Source organism: Cavia porcellus, unplaced genomic scaffold, assembly GCF_034190915.1.
Source record: "Cavia porcellus strain 051 isolate PalLab524CR breed Dunkin Hartley unplaced genomic scaffold, mCavPor4.1 scaffold_8, whole genome shotgun sequence".
NCBI lineage: Eukaryota > Metazoa > Chordata > Mammalia > Rodentia > Caviidae > Cavia > Cavia porcellus.
The window spans coordinates 7,943,752-7,964,369 of NW_026947491.1; the positions used below are offsets into that span (position 1 = coordinate 7,943,752).

The following is a 20,618-nucleotide window of genomic DNA, read 5'->3' on the forward strand; positions in this document are numbered from 1 at the left end:
CATGAGATGAAGACTGAAAGCTCTGCTGAGAAGGGGGAGGAATGACAGCCATTTAGAAGCATCATGCAATGTTTCAAGTGAGAACTAGAAATAGTACTGTTTCACAAACAATAAACTTTTATTTTGGGCATGACAGATCTTGCATGATTGCAAAACTCCTTAAAGTGTTTACATTATTAAACAGATTCCCAGTTTCAATGCCAGATTGCAATAACGTCTTAGGTATAATAAACACTTGAATATTTGAGTCTTCTAGGGAAATTTCATATTCTTTATATTTTACTGCATAGGCAGCATAAAAAGTTTACTTAGTTTTATTATAGATAAATCACTGAATGGGTGACCTTATTGAATGTACTTCATAAAAATCTCCCTCAAATTCACTGAGCATTGTGTGTTTTTATCCTGGTTCTTCATATTTGCCTCAGTACTATGTGATGCCAGTTTCCTCTAATTGATCATGATTCTCTGCCTTTAGCAAAATGTTTTATTCTTTTCATTTTTTTTCTTCTATAATTTCTTTCACCTAAAAGAGAACCTTCAACAAACCAAGTAACGCAAAAACCACTTGGTGAAACAATAATCTGATACCCTGAGCATTGCGTTTGTGGGTGAGCAGAGGTCTTAGTTGATGAACTTCAGTGGTAAAACATTTGTTTGGGGATTGAAGAGAGAGAAAGCATTTTACAGTTACAGTGTATTTGGAAAGTTCATACTTGAGTCAGACTATATGTGAAAAGTTTCAAGAGAAATAAATAATAAAAACTTAAAAACATGTTTGCTGTTGGGGTAGAATACACGGTACCAGTACGTTTTGGGAGGGGCATTCTGCATTTTAAAATCAAAGTACAAATAAACTAGAGCCAATGAATATCTTTAATAATTTCACACACTATGCTAGACATTATCAATGCTTCTGGGGATAACAAAAGCTATCCCAGTGAATGAATTCACTTAAATGTTTCTTATTTGAACCAGACATTAAAAAGTATAGTAATGAGCTATGTTTTTTTATTCACTTATATGATGAGACATTTTAATACAAATTATGTTGTCTACACAAGATTTTTGTGGAATTATTATTACACAGGAATGTCCCGATTTTTAAAATGATAATTGGACACTCATGGCCATTAAATCGTGCTACCTCTAAAAACGAAGCAGTGTTTTTAAAATGTTGGTATAACTGACGTTTCTTAGCTGCATCTAATTTCTCCATTTATTACCTAACTACTTGTATTGGTTTATAACAGAACGTTCCCTAAAGCCTCGTTCATTCCAAAGAATGCATTTGGGGAGGTGATTGGATCATGGGGTTGTAATACTTACACCGGATTAGTCCACTGATGAGTTTACAGCTTTTGAAAGGCGAAGCCTGGTTGGAAGAGGTGTCACTGGGGGCGTGGCCAGGCAGGTCTCTCTCGTTCCTCCTCTCTTGATTTCTCGGCCCGCTGTCCACCATGCGATGGACAGTCTCTATTTGGCCAGGACCTGTGCCGTGCTGCCTTGCCTTAGAGTCAGCCGACTTTGGACTGAAATCTCTACAAACTGTGAGCCCAAATGAATCTCTCTTTCTCTAAGTTGTGGGTGTCAGGTATTTTTGCCTCAGTGCTAAGAAAGTAATGTGTTGGATGTGTTAGTGATATTTATCCTTCGCACCTGGGAGAACATTGTGAATCACAAACAGACAGAGGAGTTGGTAGCTGGCATCTTCCTGCTGGATTTGACTGCTGCTATTTGGAGTCGCCAGGAGAGGGAGCAACGACCTATGAAACCCGTTTTCTCTCAGTGGTTTTTGCTTCAAATTAAAACCTGAAGTGGGAGAGATGAAAACAGGAAGAAGAGACAGATTATAAAAATAAAAGCGGTCAAATTTTAAAAAACAGTCCAATTCAAAGTATTTTTAATTCTGGAAGATGATCATAAATTTAAAATATTTATGCTCAGTAAGCTAGACAAATATAAATCCTGATCAAACAAGAGTATTTTTAAAAATTATCATTGTATTTAGATACAAATGCTAAGTGCTTTTACGTCCAGAGCATGTTTTCTTGTGACAGCCATGCAGATACACATTCAACCCAGGATAAGCATAACTGGAAAAAACCGCCTTTCTTCTGGACCTTGGGGGTCCAGCCCAATTTCTTTTTGGAACTCTCCCCTTAATAGTATCAGTCCTCAGAATTAATTCTTCCCCCTCATGAGCATTGAAAATTCCATTACACATCTGTTCACTGTATCCATATGCTGAGTGATTTTAGGGTGCCAGACACCATGCTGAATTGAGAGTGAAGAGATAGTGAGATAATCCTCATCTTGAAGCAACTCCAAGACTAAAGAAAATGAGAAAAAAAAAAAAAAAAAAAGAATCTAACCAGAGGGAGGGGGTGTGCTTATTTACAGTTTTATTTTGCAGATGAGATAATTGAGCTGTGAGCTTAAGTAATTTCTAAAAAAGAGCACAGAGGTCAGTTGGCCTCCAAATATGTGTGATTGTTTTCTTCCAGCATACCAGTAATACAATACATTTTTAATTTCCTCATAGGCCACTGAGAATCACAGCAAATTGTCTAGTCACATGTGTGGATGTAGTTGAAGCTTATTGGTAACTCATGAGTGTACATAATAATTTGACAGCGTTATCTCTACATCAAGAACTTTTTTGGAAAATCTTGCTTGTAAGAAATGATAAAATTCTCTTGTACTCTTGATGTAAGATGTAACTATATATAGAATTGAGAAGAGAAATGTAAAATTTGCCAGAGTACTCATGTAAAACATAAGCATTAATTAAAACTCAGCATATCTTCCTGTGTGATGAACCATGCTCTGAGCATAGACTTGAGACCCAATTAAACCAGTGTGATAATCAGCTACTAGGAGAACATTCCAGAACATGTTGTGGTAGAGTTGGAGCAGGGAGACAGATCGTTTGCAAGTGGGAGGGAGGTGAAGAGATGGAGCAGGAAAGGAAGAAGAGAGGATTTAATAGAATGAAGATGTGTCACAAACATGGATCAGCTCTCCGTGATGAATGTGGTCATCGTGTGCTGCAAACGTGTAGCAAAAAATCTTTTTTTTTTTGTAAAAAATATAAGAGCATTGAAAGAAACTATTATGGAAATGGGGAGGAGCCGAACAGTCCCAAGGAAACCTTTATAAGAAATACCACATTGACAAGAATTTAAATGACCAGTGATATATTTGGACAGTTCACAGCAGCTGGTGGTTACTGACTGCAAAGAACTTGGAAAGAGAGATTCTTCATTTAAGATTCATTTTTATCTCAATTTTATTAGATAACATATAAATAAGAGATTCAACTTCATTTGTCTTGAGCAAGGTGTGTGTACAAAACAAATATATACATATATGGAGTATATGGAATATAATTGTAATCAAGTTCTTCACATACATCTATATTATATTTTAGTAAGGAAATAACTTTCCATGGAATTAAAATAAGATAAAGTGAACATGCGATGATCTAATAAAGTAGAAAGCAGAGTTTGACACATGCACAAGACAAGAAATTTAACATTCTCAAAAATTATCTCAGTATTCAGAGTCATGAGAAAATTAAAATTCATCTTCCAAAATCATTGATCTTTTTAGCTTCAAAAGTTTGGACTGGTAGAGTGAGATGGCAAACATGGGTGAGAAATAAATATCATTCAGGAATCTTCGTGGTAGTCAAAGGATGAACAGAGTCCTGGACGGAACTAGAGTGTTTTATTTAACATTTTTCTTTCAGTGAATACTCTGAAAACAGATTTCACATAATAATAAAATTGTAGGAGACACATTCACCAAAATATAAATTTGTGATCATCAGTATTATACTATTGTGGAAACCAGACAGAACATAATATTATAAAACAAGAGTGAAATTGATAGATTTTGCTGGAGACAGCTAATAATAAGTTATGTTGGTACAGCATGTGTGGGAAAAGATTAGGTTATTTTTTTTTTTTTTTGTGCTTCACATGGTCTTAAAATATATAGAGCTCTGTTTTGTTGTTCAAACTGGTCAATGCAGGCTAATGTCATTTTTAGTGTCACTTTAGAGATAGCTGAAGGGTAAGAAAAATGAAAGTATATCTATTTCTCTGCAAATTGCCCTAGTGAAATAAATCAGATAAGGACATTAAATATTACCCGCTTTCTTTTATAGGAGAAAACCAAAGTAGAAATCATGGCAAGACCAAAATAAAGCTGGGAGGAGCTGGGAGGAGCTGGGAGGGAGCTGTGGCTTTGGGAAGGAGACATAGGGATGGAAAATAGGAGGGAGGAGGAAGAGTAAGGGCCAAGATGTCACACAGCTGTGTACTGACGTCCCAAGGTAAATGTGCTTATTGTACGTTGCAAAACAAATACTAGGAAAATTAAAAAGTTGGTAAGTTAGACCTCAGCCCATGCAAACTGAGTAGATTGTTTAAGTGCACAGCCTTCTCCCCCCTGACCTATTGGACTGTGGGCCAGGGATGTAGGCTGCCCTACTCTGGGAATGGACTGCCTGTGTGGGGGAGTGTGAGATCTCACAAATGACTGTGAATGTTTCACTAAAGCATGAGTAGTCTCCAACGTCTGGCTATTACAAATTGTACTGTTGTAAACATGGCTTTACATATATCACTGTGGTGTGACTTTTTCAATTTTTCTCAAAAAACACCCAGAAAAGGAATAGCTGGATCAAGTAGGACCTCTAATCCTAGTTCTTTTGCAGAATCTCCACACTGATTTCCCCAGTGGTTCTACATTTCCACCAAAAGTAGAGAAGATTTCCTTTTCCCCCACAGCCTCACCAGCATTTGATTGATTTCTTGATGATAACCATTCTTTCTGGAGTAAAATAGAATCTCATTGTTGTTTTAATTTGCATTTTTCTAATGACTAATGATGTTGAACATTTTTTTATATATGTATTTGCCATTTGTATTTCTTCACATGAGAAATATGTATTCACCCCAGATGCCCATTTTGGACTGTGTTTTTTAACTGGGGGGGTACTGATTGTTTTCAATTCTTTACATGTTTTATATATAAGTCCGTTGTCTGAAGGACAGCTGACTATAATTTTTACCCACTGTGTGTGCAATTTTTTTCACTCATTTGTTGATTTTTTGTTGTTGTTGTGCAAAAAAATGCTTGATAAGACTGAATCCCATTTGTTTATTTTTGGAGGGCGTCCAGTGCAGTCTGGGATTTGTTCAGGAAGTGCCTGCCCGCACCTGTCTTCAAGATTCTTATCTATTTTTGTCTTCCAGGAAATTTAGTGTTTCTGTTTTAATACTTAGATCTTTGATCCATTTTAACTTGATGATAGACATGTGTCTAGTTTTAGTCTTTGACATCTGGCAAGCTAGTTTTTCCAGCAGCATTTATTACAGACTTTCTTCCAGTAAACATACTTGGCTCTTTTGTCAAAGATAAGGTGGCTGAGTGTGCTTGGGGTTGTGTCTTCATCTTCTGTTCTGTTCCACTGATGCCCAGGTTTGTTTTCTTGCTAGTACATGTCGATTTTATCACAGTACTTTTGTAATATTATTTCTAATTAAGAGTTGTGATACCCTCTGACTTGCCTTTGTTGACCAGCATTAAATGTGTATAACAATTTCAACTGAGAAATAGACAAAAAGATGTGATATTTTTATAACATAATCTTGGCCAAAAGGAAGGATAAACTTGAGACTTTCTAGGTAAATGGATGCAACTAGAGACCATACTCATACGTGAAATAAATCTAACTCACATGTGTAATTATTTTATTGTTTTCCTACTGTGAGAAATTGAAAGGGTAAATAAGAACCAAAATGTACAATAGATATTGTGAAATGGGAATAAACTGTTCAAAAGGAAAGAGAAACTAGGATGGGGGAAATATATATAGAAGATAATTATACTGCTAATATCTCTTAGTTCCTCAAAAAGAAAGGTTTGTGATTATATTGTGTGATCACTGTTTCATACTTGTATTTTGTCATATTAGCAACTGCTTTGAAGATAACGATATGCAGTGTGTTAACCATTGTTAATCTCCTAATCTCTTGTTTTGAAATTTTGTATCACTGTTTATATTATTTTCTTCTCTTTAAAATAATAAAAAGGATAGCCTTAAAATGTGGTGGAGGGAATAGGTCCATTCCCTGGATGGCCCTGGGATCCTAGACAACTTGGTTTGGAAACTTGCAACTTTAGTACTGGTCTGGGGAACGTGCGAACAGGCACCAGGCTGAGGTTGAATGAGCAGCAGGTACCACAACTCAGGTGGGCGATGCCAAGGTAGAGAGTTACTTACCGCTTGTTCAGTCAACAATTAGAGTAATAATATTCAGGCAGTGCCTAGCACTGACAGGCTTGAATTCGCCTTTGCATAAATATCTCTATTCTGCAGGGAATTTTATCAGATGAGATTCCATAGAACTCCTAAAACCTGCCTTCACATATATTTTGTCATGCAGCAAAATATTCTGGGGTATCAGCTTCTGATCTTCAGATTATTTAAGCAAGACGTTTACGGATAGCTACTATTATTGATGCGAGGGAGAATTTGGGATTTATTAACTCCGCCTTGGTGACTCATGAGTGCCACAGAAATGTAAATAACGTGTGGATTTAAATGTCTAGCAGGGGCTGCAATGGCACAGCATCCATGCCGTGTTCAGGGAATTATTACTGCTTTGATAATTTTTTGACGTCCCAAGTTCGAACTGTCCTCACATCCAGTTTGCCACTCTGTTCACTTCTTCTACGGCTCCTCCTCTCAAATCTGGCTCTCTCGTGTCTCAAATCTGTCTGCTTTACATTACTGTCATAGCCACGACCTTACTGTAGGCCTTGACAAGTTCTCACCTGCACAGCCTTCAGCATCTTCTCACTGCATGCCTGTGAGCCCCTGTGACACATCTCAGCTGAAAGCAGAGATAGCTGTGCCATCATTTGTAAGACGATTGCAGGATGACCTTCTTGTAGTACTCAGGCATGTACACGCATTCTCTTTTTCCTGTGGAAAAAGGTCCTAATTCCTGGGCCTTTTTTTTTTTTTTTTTAATAACTTCAGGTTTTGACACCTAATCCATATTTCTAACTTCATTTTTCCTAAAGAACAATCATTTGGGTCAAATGTGAATATTCATCCAAGAAAAAACAGAGGAACACCGTGTTGTACAGGAGAGGAGACCGAGGAGAGTGAATTAAAGCAGAAAATGTATCAGTGATTTAGAAGAAAATACACAGATCAGTAAGATCTTATAGAGAAAGAGAGAGGGGATTGGTTAAATTGCTAATAATCTGTGCTTTGGGGACTACAAATTTAGAACTGGATAAGACTCTAGCACTCCTCTAAAGTTTAAACCAGATAGGGCAAGGAGTGCAGGTGAGGGTTACCCAGGCTCTTCAGTTACACAAACAAGAAGAGGAGTAACTCACTACACGGGGAGGAAGTCATGTTAAAGTTATTCCAATACAGCCCAGCATAGTGACACATACTTATAATTGCAGCGCTCTGAGGGGGTGAGGCAGGAAGATGGCAAATTCAAGCTCTGGTCTGGGCAACTAGGGGACTTTGGTCAAAATCTTGTCTAAAAAAAAAAAAAAAGAAAGAAAGAAACAAATAAGCAAAAATAACTCAAACAAAACTAGAACAAGATAGGCTGAGGATGTACTCTGCATATTTCCTGGGTTTAATCCCCAGTAGTACAACACACACACGCACACACACAAACATAAACAATATTTGATTCCAGAATGACATAGGGTCTGATATTTAACCTTGGACAGGTGTTAGGGAGAGATTTGGGAGGGTGCTGATCCATAGGAACAGGTTTAAGTATGTGAAAGGGAATAGGAATACTATCCAAAGGGTAGTACTGAGCTCGGGGGCTGGGTGTTTTCTGTGTGTGGGATGCATATGCGTTGTCACATCTGTTGTATCTGTGATGGTTGCTCCACAGAAGTGAACGCTGATTGAAAATATGTCAAGCTTATTTTCCTGAGCATTGGAGAGGCTGGATTTACACTAGAGGAGCAGTAGCAGGGAACGGATTAGGTTTTTACACTTCTTTATCCTCGTGGAAGTGGGTCATCCTGTAGAATGTGGCAGTAACAATTGTCAGTGATTTTTTTAACCAAATTGGAATATTTCCCCATCTCTGATATTTATCAAATCATTTTTATGCACCTATTTTCTCCACATCTTTACATTTCAAGTCCTAGGTTTCAAACGAATTTTAAGTCTCTGGTCAAATTTTGAAATCTACACCCAATACTTGGTGAATATTTTTACAAGAATAGTTATTACATAAATGTAAATGAGTACTCAAATGAGGAAATAACCAGAGGAATTAAGTCCTAGGAATAATATAAGACTGTATTTATTACATCCTGTATTTGTGCAAAATGTAAACTCAGTAATATTTACAAAATGCTCTCTTAAGAACTTTACATCAAAGGAAATAGTAATTTATGTCCTCCAGATATAAATGCATACAAAGATATACACACACGTATCAGATTTCTATGAGTTCATGTAAAAAGGAAGATAGAATCTGACCTCCAAATGTAAGGAAGTTATTAAAAAATGTTTGAGCTGAATTTTGATCGTTGAGATAGAATAGCTTTCAGTAAAAGTGCCAGTGAGATGTTTGCATGAGTATATTGAATGGGAAGAGTGCAGTGAGTTTCTATTTGGAACTGAAATACTTGTAGAAAACTAATGTCTGAAGAATTTTGCTAAATGAATGTGCTGGAGTATCTGTAAAGGGTGAATAATACCACTGTATCACTGCTTAAGAAATTCAAAGGTATTTGCTTTGGAAAACAATCTAATTCCACATAATTAAATCTATTGATAGAAAATCTAGCAAGCTAACAACTGCATACTTGATATTAATGTTGTAACATCACATATTTAATATTATTAATTATTAAATATTGATTTATGATTTTCAAACTTACTGGCACATTAGAGCAATGTAAATATATCAAAAAATTAAAGACTCAGTTTAAATTCTACATTGAAAATCTATTCAAATCTGCATTTCTGAAGTTAGAGAATAAAACAACTCTTCTGACCTGAAAAGAGTGAAAAACCAGTGCTGGCCTGAAAACACAAGCCTGAGTTGATGCATGTGCACCATGTGCAGTTAGCTTTGCTTCACAAGCCGGTCAGGAGAGAGACCCTTTATTGTTTGACCATCTTGGAAAGGTAAAAGTAGGAGAAAATTATTTTGACTGAAGAGCAAGGAGAAAACCTAAACTAGTGACCAATGTGTATTTGAAGATTTTCAATAATTAATCAGTAGGTGATTGGATCTGTCTCTTTATTTATTTATATCCCACCCTTTCTAGCGCCAAGGGACAGAAATATTACTTTTTTCAATAATCAGTTGAGATGAAATGCACTATGCATGAGACTCAATGAAGCCATATGATAGGAAGGCGTGCACACTACCAGAGGGGTGTGAGGAAAACACACACACACACACACACACACACAGACAGTGTGTGTTCAGCTCTTTAGTCCAATGTCTTTTAGTTAGGAAACACTAATAAAGCAACTTTGAGTTTCAAGTTTCTCATTTTAAAGAGAAAAAGAAATTTGCTTTCATCCTTGGGCTAACATTTACTTATATCTAAACGTTAATTTTAAATTTTCACAGCAATTTACTTCTTGAGAGTGATGTTCTATCATTTTTTTGAATTTTTGTGCCACACTGCAATTTTATGTTTCAGAAGCAGTGCACAGCCTGGATCCTTACTGTCCCTATGACTGAACACGGTGAGTAAAGTGGACGACACTCTGCTGGGATTAGGAGTGTGGAGAGTATTTGGAATAGAGGAAAACATGTTTGATCCAGTGTCCTCAAAACCAAGCACAAGGTCTCTGGAAGAGGAACACAGAACTGTCTAAAACTCTTCTTTATTCCTAAATTTTTTTCATATGGAATGTGTGACTGTTAATTTTTTAATCATTTATTTAAATGAAAGAAAAATGTCGAGTAAAGGTAGATATAAGCAGATCTACATGACACAGATATTATAGTTATCAGAAACTTCACACTAACCAGAACTAGCATCTTCAAGTAATTCATCAATAAGATGCAGACATTCAAAAGAAAATCGAAAAGTCACCACAAAAACAAAATAAAACAACCCCCCAAATATAAAGTGTAGAAGAAAATTACATTCAAAACTAAAATCTCAGGGATGTATTTAACCTAAGTGAGAAGAATATTTGTTATCTGAAAAGTAAAAGTGGCAAGAATCAAAAAAAAAAAAGAAAGAAAACCATAGAAAATGCAGAAAAATGTATAAAGATATATGTGAAATTACAAGAAGATCTAAGACTAAAAAACAATTTATAAAAAGAGAAAAAAGTTGCAAAATAGTGTGTACATTTTGGCTATACTGTAAAGATGGAGAAAGTCTCTTTTCAAGCCAGCATTTTGCTCCCAGAGTCTAAAAGACACTGGTACTATAGTAGTACCTTATTTTTTCATTATTCAAAATACTAATTAATAAACAACTACATGTCACATAGTACCATACATTTTACAATGCAGTTTTAAAACTAATTGCCTAGAAACAAAGTGACCTTGCAAAAATTACTGTGATGATTTGTATATATTAGAGTGACACTTGTAGGTTGGAGAAGAATAAACATTCCAGAAATCTTCCAGACCTTCTGCATCGTCTGCAATGCAATGAAAATATTCGTTTATATCTCTATCATAGTCAACTAAGAGAATAGTACGTAAATGAAAAGTTAATATCAAATAGAAGGAAAATAGGACCATAAAAACAATTTATCGAAGTGCCACATTTGGAAAATTTGTGTCCTTTCAAAATATGAATTTAGGAATCCTAATTTCCAAGGTGGTAACATTAAGAGGTGCAGCTTTCAGGAGAAGTTGAGGCCACACATCTGGCACGCCACAAGTAGATAGTGTCCCTTATAAAACAGCCCTAAGGGAGCGCGACCATGTCTGCTGTACCTTGATCCTGGCTCTCCCAGGCTTCAGAGCTGTAAGAAACAAACATCTGTCTGCTGTTTGTGAGTCACCCCGTGTCTGGTTTTGAGAACCCAGGTGGACTAAGATAGAGAAGCAGAACAGAAACAAAGAAGGACCACGGACTTGGCAAACTAAATGTGACTGTTTTCTAAATACAGTTATGATGATTGACTCAAGTCTAAATGTATCAATAATTATACTAATTGTAAATGAAATGTGCTCCAGAATGCAAATATTTAAAATTCTCAGAAAGGGGCAAATCTAATCATAGGCTCCTTGGAAAGGCTGCACCTTACATACAATGACTGTGGTGAATGCTGTTTTATTCCACTAAGATCCACTGTTCTGACCTTTGCTTCCATTTTAAACTCTGAGGACTGCAGACCACAGCTACACCCTACTCTAGGACTTTCCCTGGAATGTAGGATGTAACCCTGAGTGGGGGTACATCCCCTCTCTCCCTGAGGAAATGGTTGATGATATTTGATTGGGGATGAATGTCTTGATTTTCTTGCTTTAATTTGGGCGATTAAAGAGGATCAGTCCAGCTGCAGAACTCCTTCTGAGATGTCAGCTGGTACAAGATGGTAGCTGTCTTCTCTCACTGGTAAGTTTTATCCTAATCACGTCTTCATCAGTGTATCTTTTGAAGGCTCATCCCATCAAAACATGATATGACTATCTCTCGTCTGTTTGCAGGGCCCCTGATCAAAAACAATGAGACCAAATGATTGACAGTAAAAGAATCCTACAGTAGTCTACTGGGAAAGAGTCAACTGATACTGTATCTGACAAATATGCTTGCAATTTGATTTTTTCTAGTAATTATTCACAGATTGCCATGGTTTATGTCGGTGGCTCCCAGGCCTCATGCGTTTACATTATGCATTTGTGACTGGTTCATTGTCTAAGCGTGGTTGATGATGTCAGTGTTACACCCACATAGGGGTGGAGCCAGCATACAATGTAATGGCAGGAAAAAGGTGTCTCTCTCTCTTTTGCTAATTTCTGCCTTGCTGTTTGCAGCCACCATGAACTGAGGTCCCACCTTGCCACCCTGCCATGGAGCTAACTGAATATGGACTGAAACCTCCAAAAATTGTAAAAAATAAACCTTTCCTTTCCCAACTTTGGGCATCAGGTATTTTGTCTCAGTGACGAGTAAAAAGTAACTAAGACACAGATGTTCTTGGATAGTCTACATTTGTAATGCTAATATCTACAGATACCATGACAGTCTCATCATTCAATCAGTAAATGTAATCTTTATTTTCTTTCTCTTACTGGACAAGGTACATAGCCAACTAGAATGGATACTCTATCTGAATTTACCTGGTTTTTGACATCAAAGGAAAAAGCCTCACCACCCCACAATCAGTATGATGCTCTATTTTTTGCTTCCTGAGTCTATCTGCAAGGTGCTTAATTTAAGACATATGATCTTGTATCTGAACAAAGTTTTGCTCCTAGTTGTGTATGGGAATGTGCTATGGTAAGCCGATGTTTCTGCATTCATTGAGGCAATCCTCTGAACTTTGTTATTCTCTTAAGGGGGTGAGTTATAATGATCTAAAATGTAAATCTCACTATGCTTGGTTATGATATTGCAGTTGCTCTGCTAATATTTTGCTTAGGAACCTAAAATCATATTTGCAAATAAGAATAACTTATGATTGTTCTTTTTTATGCTTTACATCGTGTGTATAAGTAAATCCTTGTCATAGTGACGCAAAGAAAGAGGTGCAATGTCTTTTCTTTCTTCTTCTTCCTCTCTCATCTTTCTCTCTCTCCATTTCTCTTCTTTTTCACTTCCTCCCTCTTTTCCTCTCTCTGGCCTTTCCTCCCTCCCTCCTGTCTTTCCTCCCTCCCTCCTTCCCTCCCTCCCTTCCTTCCTTCCTTCCTTCCTTCCTTCCTTCCTTCCTTCATTCCTCCCAAAGCATGGGAGCTGGCTATCATCTCTTTACCTATTCATTAACATGCCCAAGTGAATATATCTGTGCCTGGAGTACTTGGTGGAGTGATTTCAGTTAAGCATACCTCTTTATATATTTGCTGGCCACCTCAATGATCTGTGTGGACGAAGTGGCAAATGTCACTAATGCCAATGGCTTATGCCATTCTTTGCACACACAGCAGCAGGGCTTTCCTAGATGAGCCCACGAAGAGCACCACCATCATTTCCATGCCACAAGCTGCTTGCCTCACTTTGCAGGAAGGTGTTTCTATTGTAAAACTCTCTGCATCATGAAAAGAACTGCAGTTTACAAATTTCATTTGTTTTAAAAATCTGGAGAAGATGACCATGGTCATGTTGGTTGTGGAGTTTATAGTCAGAAGCAAAAGTTTGTTGAATGCTTTGAGAGCTTTTTTTTTTTTTTTTTCAAACAGAAGCATTTGTGAACAGAGGTACTACTGGAACTCCTCTATCCCAGGAAAACAGTGAAATTTAACTACCCAACCCATTGAGCAACTCCGAGACTAAGGAATCTCTGCATCTAGCATAACAGACATGAACCAGATTTAGCAGTGAAAAAAAAAGAGGAAACAAAAATTTTGCTGAGGTTATAATAGATATTTAAAATGGAAAATGAGATACAGGCTCTGCCTAGTTAGGGTTTATACAGAAAGTAAATATAAATAGTGATGCCTTCATTTAAAGTCAGAATCTAAGAACATATTCCTAAAACTGCAAAATGTCTTCCATGTATATAATTTAGGAGACAGTATATTTTGGGGAAAATAAACTCAGAATTATTAACAATAAGAAAATCTTAGCTAAGTTGTTCATTTATATAATAATGAAAACAGCTCAGTATCCTAATAAAAAGCAAGAAATCTTTAGAAATCAACCCAAGAATTATTATAATATCAAGGAAATCCTAATTTTTAAAATTCAAAATTTAAAATTGGCAGATAACTGCATATTTTACAAGAGATGAAAGGGTTTAAAAGAGCTGAGAGATTCCTAAAAAGCAAGCAGCCAGAATGATAACTTATATAACAATTAAACTACACCAGGAATGTTGGTACATGCTTGCAGTTTCTGCAATCTGGGAGGCTAAAGCATGAGGACTACAAGTTCTACAACATTCAAGGAAACTTAGGGAGTTAATGAGATTCTGTCTCTAAATATTTAAAACCACTGCAGATGCAGCTCAGTGCAAAGGCCCTGGGTTCATTCCCCAGTACCACACACACAAAAAAGCAGTGACTAGATAAAAGTACAACATACAGGTAGATGGAGATATAAGAGATACAGAAGTACATTGATAGATTCTAGGAGACGTACATAGGAGTTTTGAAGATAATGATAAAATATTTCTCAAACCAGGTGTAGAGGTGCACACCCATAATCCCAGCACTCAGGAGGCTGAGCCAGGAGGATCACCAAGGCTTTAAGGCCAGCCTGGGCTTCATGAGTTCAAGGTCAATTTGAACTACACAGTGACTCAAAACATTTTTTCTTATGTAGGGTGGGTGAAATTCAAATGTCAAGGTTCATTATCTAGACCTAAGGATTTTTTTCCAAGGATGGACACAGCAATATCTATAGCTCTAATCATAATGTGATGCCAACACCTTTCACCTGAGTGGATGTATCTGTGTTCCCTCTTTTAACATGGATGGAACTTTAAAGTGGCTTTAAAGTGGCTTCCACCTGTGTCTTGGCATAGCTGATGCCATCTTGAGCCCTACATTTAAGTAGTGTCCTGTATTTGACCCAGGAAAATGGAAAATTACTCAGGTAATTAACCTGCTCAACAAAAGAAGCAAGATACAGGTGTCAACCAAAAATTAATGTAAGATTCTAGCTAAATTGTTTCCAACAGGATGTCTTTTTGTGATTCTCTCTTTTAAAAGCTCTATAACTTTCCAGTTTGGTGCCACTTGTTTGGACTCTGAAATGGGGGTCTGATACCAGTGATCCTGAGCTCAGTTGACTAAATTTCAAATTTGTCGGTTTGGCTGCTTGAATTCCTACATTGTTGTCCAAGAACCCACCTCACACCAAAGGAAAACCACGTTCATGCCTCAGTGTCTTATTTCAGGCTAGGTCACAACAGTAAATATGACTTTTTCTCTTTCCTTCCCCTCTTTACCTTAGCAAATCTAGTGATTTGCAACCCTGAATCACCATGCATAGGGCTACTACAGAGTTTGTGGCCACTGTACTACAAAGACTGTCTAGAGAGAATATGGAGAGAGGCAGGGAAGGCCAGCAAAGACCTGATGCACCAGCTCTGAGCTCTGGGAGCCATGCTAGACCAAATGCCAGAGATGTGAATGCATGTGCTGTACTCTGAGAGCTGTACCTCTCCGCCTGACTTCCAGCCCAGCACCACTGCTAAATAGAAACAAACCATCCTTACAATGCTCTACCTGAACTTTCAAGGCAGACAGTTTATCAATATAAATGGTTGTTCCACATAATATAGCCATAGTAACTGACATATTGCCTTCCACACATTTTAAAGCCTTGCTATATTTATTAGTTATTTAACACCGAATAAAAAGTATGTAAAAGTAAATGAAAAACATTGAGAACTAAAAATGGCAAATCCCAAGGCATCATATTCTCAGTTACTACATTTCAAGATACAAAATCCAAGGGAAACACAAAATGTTCAATTATCAAATGGCTCTCTGGCATTTTATCAAGTCACTTTAAAGCAAATGTCATTTTTTTCAGTACTTTCCTATGGTAACTTGAAATAGATTGCATGTGAAATTAACTTGAAAATTATTAGTAAAACTAATAAATTGTTTTTTACATGGGCATTTAGTTCCCAGAAAACTTCAAAACACTGATCTTTTTCACCCTCTTTTGGAATCACTCTATTTCATGATCTTCAGTCTTTAGCATTCAAGATGTTTTCTTTAGTTTAAACAGAAAATTATCTGGACAAACATATCTGTATTTCCAATGTCTTTCTTTAACATTCAGTTCTGCTTTACAACAGCTTTGGCCTGAGCTGTTTACACTCGGGCAGACTTAGATCTACCAGTGCCTCACCCTGTGCTCCCACCTCCTTATCCTCGGGTGACGAGATGACTGTCTTAGTCACTTTCTTCCTGCTGGACACACTATCTGAGCCCCACAACTTAATGGAGGACACGATTATTTGGCTCATGCTTTCACTCCACGTTCAGCTGGCTCAGAGGCTGAAACGGCATGGCAGAAGAAAGGGTCTGGCGGTGGGAGGAGAGCTCCTCACATCATGGTGAACAGGAAGCACAGTGAGAAGGGAGGAGCTGAGGTGAGAGATGTGCCTTCCAGGTCAGGCTCTGGTGACTGCCTCTTCCCTTCAGACTCCCCTGCTCCCCACAGCACATTCAGAGCCAAGCTTCTACGTGAACGAATCCACTGATGGGGAAACAGTCTGTGACCCAATCACCTTGAAAATCTCTACTTCTGAACACAGAAGCCTTTTCAGAGATTCTAGATCTAATGACTCTAGCCTACATAGCCTAATATTTTCCTTGTTCCTTATTGATATCATACTCACTTTTCAATACGTGACTCAAAATTGTTTACTTTTATTTTATTGAAGGCTTTAGAAATAATTTTCACAAATAATAATGCTTGTCTTTTGAGATGCACTGGTTTAAGTATCACAATTATGTTAGTTTGTGTCTGGTCATATTCTTTTTTTTTTTTGTCTTTTTTCCTTTTTGTGGGTACCAGGGATCGAACTCACGACTGCCTGCTTGCAAGGCAGGTGCTTATGCTGCTGAGCTAAATCCCCAGCCCCTGGTCATATTCTTTTAGTTGTCTCAAAAAATACAGATTGGTGCAATAACATCTACATTCCGTGATATTTACAGTGTGTTCTTAAAAATGTGAAATATTTAAGATATTTAATAATGATGCTTAAAGATAATGAAATTTAATAATAAAATGTAGCAAATTATTAACTACTGCGCATAACATCAAAACAGCATAAAACGTAATATACAATAGATATACTAAATTAAGTATATAATAAAATTTAATATACTGTCAACCACATAAAATCTAGTTATAAAGAAGGGAATAAAATGCATTAAACTACTGAGATGGTCATTTGTAGGATTCTAAGGGCTGGTCTTTTTCTTCAAACATTTTCTTGCTTTGACTTTTCTTGATATAGGTATACATTGAGAAAATTTTTACTAAAATATGCATTCTTATTTCTCCAATCATTAAAAGAACTTCTCAATTCAGAAATTAATTTCAGGTTAAAATTAAGTCAATTACTAGCACATTTATAATTTTGCCTATCTAAATTCACTTCCGGTTTTATTTACATTCTGAGAACTTTCCTGACAATATTTACAGCATGATCATTTTATTACTGGTGTTTGTTTCAGTACAAACCTCTTTTACTGAGTTAGCATCTAATTCCTTGAAGAATGGAGCCAGACAATGACAGAGATTTAATGATTAATGTGATGATACTGAAACACTTTGTATGCGTAATCATTTTGTGTGTTAAAGCATTCTAGTGGCTCAGAAACTACTCTTATCATTATTTTCAGGTTAGGAGCCTGCCTGTGATCCCTCCGGGATACTCAGTACAGTAAGATTCCAGCACAGGGCCGTAGGATTTTGGAAGCTCAGTTATGGAACACCATGCTGCACAAACCTTCTCTCTGCTTTAAAATTCCTTGCATCTGCCTCAGACATTACTTAATGTGGAATAGCCAGCAGCATCCTATCTAAAAAGTTCTTTCAGAAAGAAACAAAAAATTTAACAATTTATTATTATTGTTTTAAAGAGAATAAAACAATAATAAAAATGGCATAGGATTTCAAAACAAGATGGTAGTAAATTAACAATGGTTATTGTAGTGCACATTGCTGTTTTCAAAATAGTTTCTCAAATGACTAGATACAGGCATAGAAAATTGATCAAACAATATAAACACTACCTGTCCCTTTCCATGAACTGTTAGAATTAATAGTATAATTTTTTCTTCCCTTTTTCTTTTCTTCTTACCCTATCCCAGTTGTTCTTTTCTTTGGAGTAGCTTCTTCCTCTTTCATAATATTTATTGTACATTTTGGATTTTATTTTATTTACATTTTCAATTTCTTGCACTAGGGAGACAATACAATGTTTACACACGTGACTTTGATTTATTTCACTTGTGAGTATGGTGTCTAGTTGCATCCATTTACTTATAAACATCTCCAGTTTATCTTTCTCTATAGTTGAGTAGTACTCCATGGTATAAAAATACCATATCCTTTTTTATCCATTCTTCTGTTGATGAACATTTGGGTGACTTCTAGGTCTTAGCTATTACAAATCGTCCTGCTGTAATAATGAGTGCATAATGCTGTGGTGTGATTCTTTTTTTCTGCAAGATGAATAGCTGGGTCCAATGGGAACTTTAGTTTTTTGAGGCATCTCCATATTGATTTCTGCAGTGATTACACCAGTCTGCACTCCCACCAACAGTGGAGAAGAGTGCTATTTTCCCCTCAGCTCTGCCAGCATTTGTTGTTGGCTGATTTTTTGATGACAGTCATTCTTTCTGGAGTGAGATGGAATCTCAGTGTTGTTTTAATCTGCATTTCTTGAATGAGCAATGATTCTGAGCATCTTTCCATGTATTTGTTTGCCATTTGTATTTCTGCACCTGAGAAGTGTGTGTTCATTTCAGTTGCTCATTTTTGGATTGAATTTTTGAATTTATTTATTTATTTATTATTTAAGGAGAAAAAGAAAAAAACAGGGAAAGTGTACAAGTAATACAAAATTTAAGAAATAAACAGTAAGAAATCACTAGTTAATAGATTTACATATTCTCATCTTAGAAATAGTTGTTCAAGTTACAAAATTAAAGCATATAAAGTGGATTTTCAAACAGTGAGAGTGCAAACAGTTTTGTTCAATGATCCAAAAAAACTCAGTAATATGGTTATGTATCTTATACACTCAAACATATATGCAATTATAACCTTTAGAGCACCTTCTTTTCTTTTCTTTTGTACAATAATAATTACACATTTTGGATATTATTACTTCCACAGTTCTTATTACTTTTTTTGAAGAGAGTAAAACCAAATGCGACATATCAGAACAGAGTCAGTCAAATCAAAAGGATGAACATAATAGATAATGTAAAAACAAAATACAAGGTGATCAACAATGGTTACCATACTGCCTCTTGCTATCTTAAGAAGAATTGCCTAGATCATCAGTTATAATAAAATTGAACAAAACAGTAGAGAATACAACCAAAACATTGGAGACCTTACAGGACTTTAAAAGAAGATAATAGTCAACCAGAATAGTTGTTATAATGAATCTTATTGTCTTCACAGTTGTTGCCTATACTTTCGAACTTGGTATTATATAGCAAAGCAGAATAGGGGAAAATCAGTCAAAGCAAGATGGTGAGGGCCATAAAGAAGTAAATAATTAAAAAAAAAAGAAAGAAGAGGGAAAAAAGGGGGGATTGAGATAAAAGAGGGCATAACAACAAAACAGCGCAGGTCAAAACATAACCATTTAAGCAACATAGTGTTTCACCTCAAGATATCCTGACATAAAAGTAGTTACCATAGTGACTGTTTCCTTGAAATCTTTGAATAAAACTTGGTATACTGTAGCACCAAACATATCAAGACACTGTAAAACCATTCAAGAGAATGACATTATTACAGGGTTTTTAGAACCAGCTAACAGAAAATGAACCATGGTTTCTGTATAATCTCCTTGTCTATAAAAGTTTTTGTTTATATTATCACATATAATAAAATCCAATAAGATACAACTTGTTAAGACCAATGGAGACAGAAGAATACAAGCTTGATGGGACTTCAAAACAAGATGATACTAAATCAGCACTAGCTATTATGATGTCTCGTTTTCTCCAAAATAGCTGTTCCTACCATCTGATCTTCTTTGCCTCATTTCTGTTGAGATCTTTTTCTGTCATTTGTTGTCAGTTTGTCTTCTTCATTTTGCTTTATGCTCCATTCATTGTGGTCTCTCTGCCATTATTTCTGGAATCTTGGTATTTTCCTTTTTTAGAATATCCTGCAGTATTCTCTGTAGAGTTGAATTGGTGGTTGCAAATTCCCCTAGTTCCTCTTTATCCTGGAAGCACCTTGTTTTTCCATCAATTTCCAGGGACAGTTGTGCAGGATATATCAATCTTGGCTGGAGGTTATTATCTTTCAAAGCTTGAATTATTTCCCCCCACGCACTTCGTGATTTGATGGTTTGTGCCGAGAAGTCTGCTGTAATTCTGATGGGTGTTCCCTTGCAAGTGATCTGTTTCTTGTCTCTGATGGCGTTTAATATTCTGTTCTTATATTGGATTTCTGGAATTTTGATTATTATGTGCCTGAGTGTAGTTCTGTTTGGGCTGTAGATGGCTGGAGTCCTGTATGCCTCATACATCTGAGTATCTTTACCTTTTGCTAAATTAGGGAAATTCTCTTGGATTATTTCTGTGAATAGCTTTTGTAGTCCACTTGTTTGTATCCCTACTTCTTCTTTTATGTTCTTAATTCTTAAGTTATAAATCCTCTTATCTTCTAGCCTTTGTATTATTGCTGTTTTTTTATTTTTAAGAAGTTTTTTATTTCATGCTCCCATATTATGAATC

General features: G+C 36.3%; 1 long non-coding RNA gene across 2 annotated transcripts in view; it reads left to right on the forward strand.

Moving 5' to 3' along the window:
• The first annotated feature begins 1,451 nt into the window (after positions 1-1,451).
• LOC111754805 (uncharacterized) overlaps positions 1,452-20,618 on the forward strand; it is a 155,093-nt gene continuing 135,926 nt past the window's right edge. For both annotated transcript variants that reach the window (XR_010049053.1, XR_002789476.2), the window contains exon 1: positions 1,452-1,550. This is a non-coding gene — a long non-coding RNA (uncharacterized LOC111754805). The remainder of the gene's footprint in view (positions 1,551-20,618) is intronic.